This window comes from Aquarana catesbeiana, linkage group LG05 (genome assembly GCF_042186555.1).
Source record: "Aquarana catesbeiana isolate 2022-GZ linkage group LG05, ASM4218655v1, whole genome shotgun sequence".
Classification (NCBI taxonomy): Eukaryota; Metazoa; Chordata; class Amphibia; order Anura; family Ranidae; genus Aquarana; species Aquarana catesbeiana.
In genome coordinates, this window is record NC_133328.1 from 238,453,742 (window position 1) to 238,468,118 (window position 14,377).

A 14,377-nucleotide genomic window follows, 5' to 3' on the forward strand; every position below is an offset into this window, starting at 1 on the left:
ATATCTAACTTATAGCTACATATTCTGCAACTAATACAGCGCCTGCGCCATCTGGTGGTGGTTAGGGTAACTCCCATGATATTAAAAAACCACTAACCAGAGCCAGGCAGGAAGAAAGGGACAAAAAACAATACAAATCTAAAAACACATTTGTCCACCCACCAGGACATAACAAAGTAGATCACATGCTCATACATTTAATCAAAAGCATGTTAAAGTTAATACCAATAGAAAATGATTCAAATTATAAAAAATGAACTAAAATAATATTAAAAAATCTTAAAATATTAAAAATGGGGGAAGGGATTACATCTATCAATCATTAAAATATAATCCCTAACACAATGGAAAAAGATAGGGCAAGGGACACAATCTAACCATTACTCTCTATTATGGGAATATAGGAAAAAATCTAATATATAATATTAAATCTGGGTACAAAGAATTTTTAAAATTAAAATGTGTCTATCTTCCCATTAAAAATTTGAGATAAAACAATTCAAGTCAAATTCCACGTTGTGCCCTGAAGGCGATAAAGTGCGTAGTTCGTGGATCCATCTGGACTCTGCCTGGCTAATTCTAATAATTTTATTGTTGCCCCTCCAATGGGGTTTGTACTTTTCTATTCCACATACTCTCAGTGATGAAGGGTCACTGTTATGGTACTCTGCATAGTGTCTAGATAAACTATGCTTATCATAGCTCTTTTTGATACCGCGTACATGTTCTTTTAATCTCATCCACAAAGCTCTCTTAGTTCTGCCGACATATTGGATACGGCAGGGACACTCCAGAAGGTAAACCACTCCTTCACTCCTGCATGAGATAAAATCTTCAATTTCATAGTTTTGTGCTGTAACAGTGGACGTGAAACTAAGTTTTTTTCTTTTTATCTTCTCTTGTGTGTCTGCAGGTATAACAGTTTTTACATGGATAGAACCCCTTACCTTCAAAGAAGAATTGCTTCTTTTTTGGGGGGTCTAAGACATTTTTTGCCAGACGGTCTCTTAGTGTCGGGGCTCTCCTGTACACAAATTTAGGTAGATTAGATAAACAAGGTCCCAGATGCCGGTCCGTTTTAATGATGTCTCAATATTTTTTGACAATTTTTTCTATTTGCTTATGTTGGATGTTATAGTCCATAATAATGGGTACATTCTCTTGCTGAACTTGATTTTTTTTCCCCATCCTGTATGAGTTTTTCTCTATCCATTAGTGTGACATCATTAATGTTTTCTTCAATGAATTTGGCATCATATCCCTTCTGGATAAACCTTTCACCAATCATTTTGGCTTGTTCCAAAAATGTCTCTTAGTGCAGTTTCGCCTAAGTCTAACCAACTGGCCCTTTGGTATGTTGTCCAACCATAAAGAATGATGGCAACTATCCAAAGGTAAATAACTATTCTTGTCTACTGCCTTAAAATACGTCTGGGTGCATAACTTCAACCCTTCTTTTTTAATTTGGAGATCTAGAAAGTTAATTTTTTCATCACTGATCTCCCAGGTCAATTTTATATTCTTATTGTTTGATTTCTGTTTTTATCTTAATTCTATGAGGCTTTCTCTATTTCCACTCCAAATAATAAAAATATCATCAATAAAACGTTTAAAAACCGTCAGTTGTTGTGGTCGATTACTATACAGAACTTCTTCTTCCCATTCCGACATATATAGGTTCGCCACACTGGGCGCATACTTAGCGCCCATTGCGATCCCACATATTTGTTTGAAATACTTATTATTGTGCCAGAAATAATTGGAATCCAAACTGTATTTAAGGCAATCTAATATAAATCTTCTTTGCTTACATTTCAAACTGCTGAACTTCCGCAGGGCCCATTTAGTTGCCTGTATCGCTTCATCGTGGTTAATAATTGTGTACAGGGACGAGACATCAGCTGTTGCTAGGTAGACCGGGCCTTCAGTTAGAGTTATGTCATTAAGGAGTTGAATGAGATGTTTCGTGTCTCTCAGGTAGGATCTTGTCATCTTCACTACTGGCTGTAAGAACCAGTCAATGTATTCTCCAATTCTTGCGCCTACCGAATTGATACCGTTTACTATAGGCCTCCCTGGAGGTTTACACTTTTATCCTTATGGATTTTTGGTAGCGTATAGATAACAGGTATCTTGCAGGGTTTCGGCTGTAAGTACAAAGCTTCTTTTTTGTTTAGGAGACCTTTGTCTACTCCTTTTTTGTACAACCTTCGCCAATTCTTTTTTTATATCTTATCGTGGGATTACTTAGTAGTAGCTGGTAGGTTTCCTTATCATTGACTTGTCGGTTGAGTTCTTCATTGTAGTCCTCCTTAGATTGAATGACAATGGCCCCTCCCTTGTCGGCCTGCCTGTCCTTTCTTGCTTCTAATTTTTTTATCCCTTTTTTTTTATGCTTCTAGAGTCCCACACCTTTTTCACTTTTAATTCTTGTAAATCTCTTAAAATCATTCTCTTAAAAACTTCTATGTGTCCATCTTTCCCAGTGGGTGGATTAAAAAGGGATTTATTCCTCAAATTGCTAAATACAATCCCGTTATTTTCTGATAAGGTAGCCCCTCTTCTTTCTAGTGGATTAGTGATCATGTACTTTTTTATACTGAGATTTCTAATGAATTTATTAATATCCACATAGACATTGAATTTGTTAAGGTTCTTCTTTGGGGCGAATTTTAGTCCCTTATCAAGTACTTTTATTTCTTCTGATGTTAATTCCACCCCACTAATATTGATAATTCCTTCCCCTAGTATTCTCTTTTCCTTTTGTCTTTTGATTCCTGCTCGACATCCTCTTCTCGTTTTTCGTTTTTTCCTTTCTTTTTTTCTGCAGATCTTCTCGGGGTATTCCTTTGGTACTCTCCCCTGTCTTGGTCCCTCTGTCCTTCCTGTCTCCTCTCCTTCTTGTTCTCCTGTCCGGACTGGGAATTGGGGTCCGCCTGTCCTGTCTCCGTGGGGGCTCCTCTCGAGGTTGGCGTCTCGGGGATTCTCGATGACGATACTCTAAAGAATGAATCGGTGTTCTTTCTCGTTCATTTCTGTCCCATTGTTGTTTTGGATACCAGGGGGATCTCCCACCATCATCATACCTTTGTAGCTGTTCATATCTATTCTGTGTCAGAACAGTGTAATAATCCATCCGCGGAGGGGAATCCCTTCTTCTATTTTCATATTGAAAATCTCTCTCATCTCTCCATGGTCTTTCTTCTCTTCTTATTCTATTTGTATGGTACTTATTTCTTTCTTCATTGTTCTCATAGTTCTTCCATCTAGGATGCGGCGATCTTCTCTCCCATGGGGACTGATGGTGGGATCATCTTGATTATTATAATACCCATTGTTCCTCCAAAAGGGTTTCTTCCAGTTGTTGCCTTTCCATCTTTGTTTTGGTTGAGGGGTATTATAAGTATTGTAATTACCCTGCATTCTATTGGTGGGTAAAGGCTCTTCAATTTTTCTTTCCTTAGGATTTTCCATCACTTTTACTTCTTTGATCGGGGTACTATTATTAGAATTTATGATTGCCTCTTCAATTTTATTCTGCCATTTAAACACTAGGTCGTCATTAAAATCTTTTATATCCCTCTGGTATTTCTTTCTCTTCCGTGTAGCTGTTTCTTTATCTTTCTGTTCCATATCTCGGTTCAATTGTTTTGATAACGCCATGAATTCTGGTAGTTCTTTAGAGGGTTCCAAGGTAGCTTTAATTTCCTCAATGGTCTTATTGAGGAGCCTGATTTTCTTTTGTTTTCTCTTTCTTAGGAATTCAAGTAACTCCAGGCCCTTTTCGTTAAAGAATTGGAACCACTCGTCTGTAGATTCTTGAGCTACCAAACCATCATTTATAGGGACATCCCAGCTGAGTCTCCTGGGTACTATTTTGTCCTTAATGTATTTTTCATGAGTTACCATATCCCACCATACATTGATTTTTTTTCTCCATTAGATGTCCTATCTTTCTGAATCCATTTTCAATGTCCCCCACCTGATTGGTTTCCTGTTTAGTAAAGACTGTATCAATATCTAAAGTTCTATTATCCAAAAACTGAAATACTTCCATGGTCTGCAGCACTAGTGGAAATAGTGAGTAAAGGTGTGGGACTCTAGAAGCATAAAAAATGGGATAAAAAAATTAGAAGCAAGAAAGGACATTGTAATCAGGCAGGCCGACAAGGGAGGGGCCATTGTCATTCAATCTGAGGACTACAATGAAGAACTCAACCGACAAGTCAATGATAAGGAAACCTACCAGCTACTACTAAGTAATCCCACGATAAGATATAAAAAAGAATTAACGAAGGTTGTACAAAAAGGAGTAGACAAAGGTCTCCTAAACAAAAAAGAAGCTTTGTACTTACAGCTGAAATCCTGCAGATACCTGTTATCTATACGCTACCAAAAATCCATAAGGATAAGTGTAAACCTCCAGGGAGACCTATAGTAAACGGTATCAATTCGGTAGGCGCAAGAATTGGAGAGTACATTGACTGGTTCTTACAGCCAGTAGTGAAGATGACAAGATCCTACCTGAGAGACACGAAACATCTCATTCAACTCCTTAATGACATAACTCTAACTGAAGGCCCGGTCTACCTAGCAACGGCTGATGTCTCATCCCTGTACACAATTATTAACCACGATGAAGCGATACAGGCAACTAAATAGGCCCTGCGGAAGTTCAGCAGTTTGAAATGTAAGCAAAGAAGATTTATATTAGATTGCCTTAAATACAGTTTGGATTCCAATTATTTCTGGCACAATAAGTATTTCAAACAAATATGTGGGATCGCAATGGGCGCTAAGTATGCGCCCAGTGTGGCGAACCTATATATGTTGGAATGGGAAGAAGAAGTTCTGTATAGTAATTGACCACAACAACTGACGGTTTTTAAACGTTTTATTGATGATATTTTTATTATTTGGAGTGGAAATAGAGAAAGCCTCACTGATTTCTGTTTTTATCTTAATTCTAACAATAAGAATATAAAATTGACCTGGGAGATCAGTGATGAAAAAATTAACTTTCTAGATCTCCAAATTAAAAAAGAAGGGTTGAAGTTATGCACTCAGACGTATTTTAAGGCAGTAGACAGGAATAGTTATTTACCTTTGGATAGTTGCCATCATTCTTTATGGTTGGACAACATACCAAAGGGCCAGTTGGTTAGACTTAGGCGAAACTGCACTGAGACATTTTTGGAACAAGCCAAAATGATTGGTGAAAGGTTTATCCAGAAGGGATATGATGCCAAATTCATTGAAGAAAAAATTAATGTCACACTAATGGATAGAGAAAAACTCATACAGGATGGGGAAAAAAATCAAGTTCAGCAAGAGAATGTACCCATTATTATGGACTATAACATCCAACATAAGCAAATAGAAAAAATTGTCAAAAAATATTGGGACATCATTAAAACGGACCGGCATCTGGGACCTTGTTTATCTAATCTACCTAAATTTGTGTACAGGAGAGCCCCGACACTAAGAGACCGTCTGGAAAAAAATGTCTTAGACCCCCCAAAAAAGAAGCAATTCTCCTCCTTTGAAGGTAAGGGGTTCTATCCATGTAAAAACTGTTATACCTGCAGACACACAAGAGAAGATAAAAAGAAAAAACTTAGTTTCACGTCCACTGTTACAGCACAAAACTATGAAATTGAAGATTTTATCTCGTGAAGGAGTGGTTTATCTTCTGGAGTGTCCCTGCCGTATCCAATATGTCAGCAGAACTAAGAGAGCTTTGTGGATGAGATTAAAAGAACATGTACGCAATATCAAAAAGAGCTATGATAAGCATAGTTTATCTAAACACTATGCAGAGTACCATAACAGCGACCCTTCATCACTGAGAGTATGTGGAATAGAAAAGTACAAACCCCATTGGAGGGGCGACAATAAAATTATTAGAATTAGCCAGGCAGAGTCCAGATGGATCCACGAACTACGCACTTTATCGCCTTCAGGGCACAATGTGGAATTTGACTTGAATTGTTTTATCTCAAATTTTTAATGGAAAGATACAGACACATTTTAATTTAAAAAAATTCTTTGTACCCAGATTTAATATTATATATTATATATTATATATTTTTTCCTATATTCCCATAATAGAGTAATGGTTAGATTGTGTCCCTTGCCCTATCTTTTTCCATCGTGTAAGGGATTATATTTTAATGATTGATAGATGTAATCCCTTCCCCCATTTTTAATATTTTAATATTTTTTAATATTTTAGTTCATTTTTTATCATTTGAATCATTTTTTTATTGGTATTAACTTTAACATGCTTTGGATTAAATGTATGAGCATGTGATCTACTTTATGTCCTGGTGGGTGGACAAATGTGTTTTTAGATTTGTATTGTTTTTTTGTCCCTTTCTTCCTGCCTGGCTCTGGTTAGTGGTTTTTTAATATCATGGGAGTTACCCTAACCACCACCAGATGGCGCAGGCGCTGTATTAGTTGCAGAATATGTAGCTATAAGTTAGATATTGGATTAAATTAATTTTTAACTGTTGACCTGTACCCCCTCTACAACTTTTACCCATATATGAGAAATAAGGATTACTGATCACTTAAGAAGAACCATGGATTGGTTATGCCTTCCACCTAGTGTTACTAAGATATACGTAGGATCGCTTGTATTGTTTGTGTAAGTCGTTGCTATGACAGCGGCGTCTACTTAAGCTGGCTTGTGGGCACCGGACTCCTCATCCCTTTGATAAAGTCACGTGGTGTGACGCAACGCGTCACGGTAGGAGGAGCCAGGTACCGACGCTTCTCGGACGGCCGAACTCGGAAGCTATACACTTTTCTCACTGCTCGTTGTGATTTTCTATGTAAGTTACTACATTTTTATAATAAACCTGAATTTTAAAATACTACACTATGGGAGCTATTCCTTCTCTTTAACTATTGCTTTGGGACTACTGTGAGTGGCCGGAGTTGAAGCGGAGAGCTATATCTACAGTCACCCCACAGGGAAGGCGAACGCTGACGGTGCCGCTGCATGAAATACATCCCTGTGATAATAACATTATCCATCCGCTTTACTCGGCCCATTGGGGGCCGCTCCTGGAGGTGAGAGGCTGGGGGGAATAATTGGTGTTGCACCAGAAGCAAAGAACATCACAAGTCACTGCTATCTGCACGTCTGTAATAGACTGTTTGAACACTGGAAATCACAGATTGCATGTTATTGGTGTGGATTGCATTGCACCATTGTTACATTTTGGACTATATTATAATTTTTTTTTTTTTTTTTTTTAAATGCTCTGTTTTGCATCTCAGATCTAAGGGATGTGATTCTATTATTAATATCATATATTGCACATATGTTAGCATTTTTTGCTTTATTTGTAATTTTATCACTGCAGAGCATTCCATTGGCGTCCGTAGTCGCACATTATTCAGGATTTTTTACACTGGTTGAGTCGCTGCACTTTAGAGAAAATGAGGTCACATTAGTAATTTATTTTATGCACAATTTAATTAATTTTGCACTTGTTATGCACTATTTGCACTTTTACAATATTTGGATTGTATCTTAGAGTCATTATCAGGTCACTCTGATTACTGTATACATTGTGGAGATTGGTCATTGGGCTAGGGATTGCACTTGTGCACAAGTCACTTTATTTATGCAACCATTTATTTATCTATGTACATATTTTGCTATGTAGGATACTTATTAGGATTTTGACCATTGATTTTAGTGTGGAGGTTGGTTTATTGCACTAGGGATTGCACTAGTTGTGTATATATTTTTTTATTTTTTGATTTGACATGCAGGCTATCCATTAGGAATATTGGTTCAGTGACTAAGACCTTTCAGTTATATATTTAGTACCTGGAATATTGGTTCAGTGGCTAAGACCTCTGTCATATATTTAGTACCTGCAAGTAGGAGGTTTACCTGGATGTTGATTGATCTATTAGTGCCAACCTTGCTTCCCTGCAGTTTGGTACGGGAGGATAGAGCAGCGCCACATATCATTTTACTTGGTTTTAAGATTTAATGTCGGTTGCAAAGCCTGACATGTCAGCATATGTGAGGGAGAGATCAGTGTGGGCATTTCTCCTACCATTGTCCTCTGTGGCTGACAGAGTCCTCGCTGTAATCCTCCTCCGCATGTGTGAGCGCCATTTTGCCTCCTGCCGTGTCTCTCAATGCAGAGGCCTGTTTTTTAAAGAGATCAGAGATGTTGTTTTTTCCGCGTAGGTGGCCGAGGAGTGGCGGGAATGAGTGTGTAGTGTTTGGCAGTTTTGCCTGCTCATTATCGTGTGTCTGCGGTGTGGAAAGACAGGCTAAGGCCACAGATCCATCGGCGCTCCCTCGTTATGCTGCCATCTCCGCTGCATGCCAAGCCACGCCCCATTTTTACGTTTTGTTACACTTAAAGAGGGTTCCCACATTAAGTGAAACAAAAAAAATGAATTCTTTTAAATATAGTGGGGGGGGGGGGGGGTCCCCTTAGTCTTCCTGTAAAGTGGCACCTCTGTAACTTTTGTATAGAACATGCTGCAGCAAAAATGACCTTTCTAAAGTTTAAAAATGCATGAAATTACATTTAAATTGCTGGCAACACAATACTATTGCCGCCAATAGAAAAATGTTTTTTAAAAAATGGCATAAGCATGGTCTGTTCCCGAAAAATGAGCTCTGGGAGGAGGACTGGGGACAACAGGGCTGTACATCCTGTGGCACAAAAAGCTCCTGCCTCACTGAGGTTGTGCTGGTCTTACTCCTCCTTTGCTGTATCTGGCACAAAGGTAAAGTCAGCTGCTCATCACTGATGCCAACTTGGTAGAATGCTGCAGGAACATCATTGCCATTTGGTTCCTGCTGCCAGGTGTCCCCTCCCTCTATGCTTCATTAATTTTCAGCTTCCTTAACCACTTTAGCCCTGAAATATTTTACCCCCTTCCTGACCAGAGCACTTTTAACAATTTGGTGCTGCTTTAAGTGGTAATTGCACAGTTATGCAATGCTGTACCCAAACAAAATTTGCATCCCTTTTTTTTTTTTTTTTTTCCCACAAATGGAGCCTTTTTTGGTAGTATTTGATCACCTCTGTTTTTTTTAATTTATGCGATATAAATGGAAAAATAAAAAATATTTCCCAAGGTGTCTTTCAGGACAGCACCTTAGATAGTGACTCCTCCCACCGGACCACAGGAAACACCTTCTTCCTCCAGAACTTTAAAGGTAGGCACCTCCCTACCACACCTCTGTTTTTATGTTTCCTCCAGCTTGTAGGAAACCTCTTTTGGAGGGTAGGCAGGATCTCTTGGGTGCTCCTGAGTCCTGAGAGACAAGGTCTCCTCCTCCCTTTATTTTTTTTTTCCTCCTTTCTAAGAGACCTTCAGCCCTCCCGTCTTACCAGGGCTTTGGCAGCAGTAGGTTAGGGCTCCTCTTACCCCCTAGGTGCTCGGGGAGAGCAGTAGTAGATCCGGTGACCCACTCCAGTGTCCTGGGAACAGTGGCTGCACATGCACTGCTGCCATTTCTCAGTCGCGTCGGCAGTAACACTTCCTATTAGCATGTCAGCGTCTGACTTCATTTCCAGCGGCAGACACAGGGGGAGGAGGCAGGGCAGAAGCTGGAGCCTATTTCCGCTAACGGTGCAGTGGCACTGTGCAAGTCTGGAAGCGGCGTGTGATGCGCTGCACACCCGCTATGGAGGACGCAACATCTGCAGTGGTGGGGAAAGGCACCAGCAAGGCTCAGGTAGGGGGCAGTGGATCAAGTCTGCCCATTTCCTTCACCTGGGGTTTTCGGTCTCTCCTCTTTTCCCCCTGGTGGCGAAGGCCTGTCTGGGCACTGGACGCTATATTTTCCTCTTAACACACCTTGTTGGGTGGATCGCAAGCAGAGACTGGGTCTCACTAAGGGTCCCCTGTTTTTTTTTTTCCCTGTTTGTCTTTTTCTCTCTTAGGCCAAAAGCTCTGATCTGGGAAAAATGATGCCCCTCGTGCAAGGCCAAGATGGCAGAAAATTGTAAAAAAAAGCCCTATGCAGTACTTGCATCACTTCTTTAGTTAAAGAGGAATCTGCTTCAGTTTGTGATGATTTGGTTGCCTCAGTAAAAAAGGAACTATATGCCACGATTCAGACATTCCGTGACTCATTAGTTAGTCCAGCTGCTAGTCAGCCCTCCACTTCAGAGTCTTCTCAGGGTTCACTGCCTATCCCGGTGTTTGGGACTGTCAGAAGGTCCTTCTACCAAGGAAAAACGATCCCCCGCACCTTCCATTGATGATTCGGAGGAGGGTGAAGGGGTTGAAGTGGCCCCCTCCAAGTTTTAACTATCCCTGGAAGAAGTTGATGAGCTTCTTAGAGCCATACATGTTACCCTTGGCCTAAGTGAAGAAAAAAAGGAACTGATGCTGCATGACCGCATGTATCTGGGGCTAGGTGAGCCTAAGGTTAGGATATTTCCAGTTCATTCTGTCATTTCGGACTCCATAAAGAATGGCAGGAACCAGAGAGAACCTTTTTTTTTCTCAAGAGCCCACAAGAAAGGCTTTCCGTTCTGAGGAAGACCCCTCTGGGGTATGGAACAAAGTCCCCAATCTGGATGCTGCCTTCTCCCAGGTCTCTAGATCCACCGACCTGGCCTTTGAAGACACGGAGGTCCTAATAAGGGATCCAATGAATAAGCGCATGGTTCTTTTGCTCAAGAGATCTTGGCAAACGGTCGTGAGCAATTTAAAGCCAGCTATGGCCACGACATGCGTAGCCAGGAACCTTAAGTATTGGGTTAACCAGCTAAAAGATGATATAGTAGCGTATTCACCCAAACAGGAGATTTTAGATTCTTTTTCTACCTTGTCCTCTGCGGTATCCTATATAGCGGCTGCTTCAGCCAAAACACGTAGAATGTCGGCTAGATCAACAGCCCTAACAAATTTGGCAAGAAGAGATTTATGGCTGAAGACTTGGCAAATGATGCGGCATCAAAGAGCAAGCTCTAGGATTTTTCTTCCTGGTAAAGAAGGAACAACCCCCAAATTGCTTTTTTTGACAGCAAGTTCCAGGGAGGAGGAAGAATTGGTCCGCACAAAAAGCTAAAGGCAAAGGCGGAATCCTTTTCCATCCTCCTCCGCAAGCTGAAAAATCTCAATGACTGACCCTGCGGGTGGGCGGAAGGCTGCATAATTTCCTTCCTCAGTGGTCAGGCCTAACATCAAATCAGTTTATACTGACCACTCTTTCTCAGGGCTATGCAATAGTTTACGGAACCCCCCCCCAAGATGAATACCCCAAAGGAAGCAGTAAAAACTCTGGCCATAAAGTACTCATTAAGAGAACTGATGCAGCAGGGTGTAGTGATCCGAGTGCCATCAGAAAAGCGTCAACAGTTTTTTTTTTTTTTTTTTTTTTTTTTTGTTCTCACATTTTTTTTTGGTAAGAAAGCCAACAGGAAAATCCCAATTGATTCTCAATCTAAAACCTCTGAACAAATCCGTCAAGTACGGAAAGTTCAAGATGGACTTTTTTTTTTTTTTTCAGTCAGAAATCTGCTGACCCCAGAATGTTACATGGCATCCAATAGATTTAAGGGATGCATACCTGCATATGCCAATCTCACTCCAGTCCCAGAAGTATCTCAGGTTGGCGGTAAAGAGGGAAGGCATGATTCATCATTCATTTGCAGTTCAGGGCCTTGCCATTCAGGCTGTCATCTTCACCTTGGATCTTTACCAAGGTGATGGCGGAAGCTCTAGCCCCGCTTCAACTTCAGAGAATACCGGTGATTGCCTATTTAGGCTACCTACTATTTTTTCCCTCTCAGGGGAGAGGTTGCAGGACAACTTAACCAAAGCGCGCAACCATCTGCAATCTCTGATTTACTCTAAATCTTCAGAAATCCTCCTCCCTAAATCCATCACAGAAGATTTGCTTTCTAGGCTATCAAATCAACTCCATAGAACAGAAGATTCCCCCCCAGAGAAAAAGGACAAGGTCCAGTGCACTGTCGATGCTGCAGACCAACCAGCCAATAACAATAAGACAAGTTTATGTCGGCATTAGGGGTACTGACCTCAACAATGCCAGTGGGAAAGACTGCACTTCAGGTGTCTACAATCTTTTCTCCTGAGGTCATGGGACCACACCTTAAGATCCCTGGACTTGGAGGTGAAGATTCCAACCAGGGTGAAGAGGTCACTATGGTGGTGGAAGAGTCAGAAGATCCTTTCAAGGGGTTTAGATTGGGCCTATCCAATCAAAAGAAGATGGATGACAGAAGCCTGCTCCTGGGGATGGTGGGCCCACATAGAGAACTTCACTCAAGGAAGTTGGTCCAAGGAGGAGGTGACAAGGTCCTCAAATTGGAGAGAACAGAAGGCGATCGCTTTATTTCTGGTAGTATTCACGCAGCTACGGCTGTGGCTTGTCTAAACAGACGGGGGCAGAAGAAGCAGATCCTTACAAGCTCTGGCAACGGAAATCCTTCTGTGGGCAGAGAAGCACTTGCTATCCCTGTCAACAATCCACCTAAAGGGGACCCTGAACCAGTGTTCATTTTGGCAGCAAATTTCGATTTAGTTTTAGTCTTGGGACTAATGGCATTTTAGTTTTAGTCCCATTTTAGTCTTCTGCAATTGTTTTAGTCGAGTTTAGTCCACTAAATCTCCAGTACATTTTGGTCGACTAAAACTAATTTTAGTTATCTAAAATCTAATGGGTGTAGTTAAATTGGGGAGAAGGAGACCTATTTTCATACGTTAGACATCAAAAGGATTTTGTTATGCTATCTAGAAATTACAAAGGACTTTAGACGTACAGACTCATTATTATTTATTATTATTATTATTATTATTATTATTATTATTATTATTATTATTTGTCCTTTTTTTGGGCAACAAAGGTTGCCAAGCTTCTAAAGGTTCATTAGCCAGATGGCTGAAATTATCCATCCTGAAAGCATACTCGCATGCAGGGTTGTCAACACCAAATGGAATTTGTGCACACTCAACCAGAGCGCTTGCGGCCACTTGGGCAGAAAGAGCTGGTGCCACCCCTGAACAAATTTGCAAGGTGGCAACGTGGTCAAGTTTCTGCACCTTTTGTGCGACATTGCTGGCAGATGTGAGATCCAGATGTAATCAGGCATTTGGCAGGAAGGTCCTGCAGGCTGTTGTCCCGCCCTAAGGGGGTAAGTCTCTGTTATCCTCTCAGGTGCTGTCTTGAAAGACGCCTTGGGAAAATTCAAGTTAGTCTTACCGGTAACTTGTTTTCCAGAAGTCTTTTAGGACAGTAACGACCCGCCTATTAATTTGATGTACTATGCTGTGACTAACTTATCTCATTTCTTGGGCTGCTCTCATTTCATTTATTTTTGTTGCCACAATTGACTGAAAAATGACAAAATAAATAAAATTACACAAAGTTGACACTGAAATTAAATATTGCTCACACATGCCATGGGCATATGTGAAATTACACCCCAAAATATATTCTGCTGCTTCTCCTGAGTACAGGGATACCCCATGTGTGGGACTTTTTGGCAGCCTAGCTGCGCACAGGACCCTGAAAACCAAGCACCGCCTTCAGGCTTTCTAAGGGCATAAAATGGTGATTTCACTCCATTATCTATCAGTTTCAGAGGCCATGAAATGCCACGATAGCATGACCCCATTTTGGAAAGTAGACACCCCAAGCTATTTGCTGAGAGGCATGTTGAGTATTTTGCAGATCTCGCTTTTTGTCGCAAAGTTTTGAAAATAGGAAAAAATGTCCTTTTTTCTTTTTCCAAAACCTATGAGAGCTGCAAAATGCTTACCATGTCTCCTAGCAAATACCTTGGGGTGTCTACTTTCCAAAATGGGGTCATTTGGGGAGGGGGGTTGTGCTATCTTGACATTTTAGGGCCTCAAACTGTGATGGGTAGTGAGGAGTAAAATCACTATTTTATGCCCTTAGAAATCCTGGGGGCGGTGATTGGTTTTCGGGGTCTTGTACACGGCTAGCCTCTCCCAAAAAGTCCCACACATGTCATATCCCCGTACTCAGGAGAAGCAGCAGAATGTATTTTTAGGGTGTAATTCCACATAAACACATGTCTTGTGTGAGCAATATATAATTTAGTGACTTTGTGAAAAATATAAAAAAAAATTATTTTCCCGAAACTTGTGGCAAATATAAAATATTCCATGGACTCAACATACCTCTCGGCCAAATAGCTTGAGGTGTCTACTTTTCAAAATGGGGTCATTTGGGGGGGGGGGGGGGTTGAAATGGGGGGGGGGGGGGTTCTGGTAATTTTAAGCTCAACATTAGGAGCCTTTTGCCACACATCACCCACTCTTCTTCTAACCACTTGAAGACAAAGCCCTTCTGACACTTTTTGTTTACATGAAAATTTTTTTA

General features: G+C 40.6%; 1 protein-coding gene across 1 annotated transcript in view; it reads left to right on the forward strand.

Annotated features, from left to right (window-relative positions):
* The window catches only part of LOC141144695 (maternal DNA replication licensing factor mcm6-like), a 359,926-nt gene that overhangs the window by 157,024 nt on the left and 188,525 nt on the right, over positions 1-14,377 (forward strand).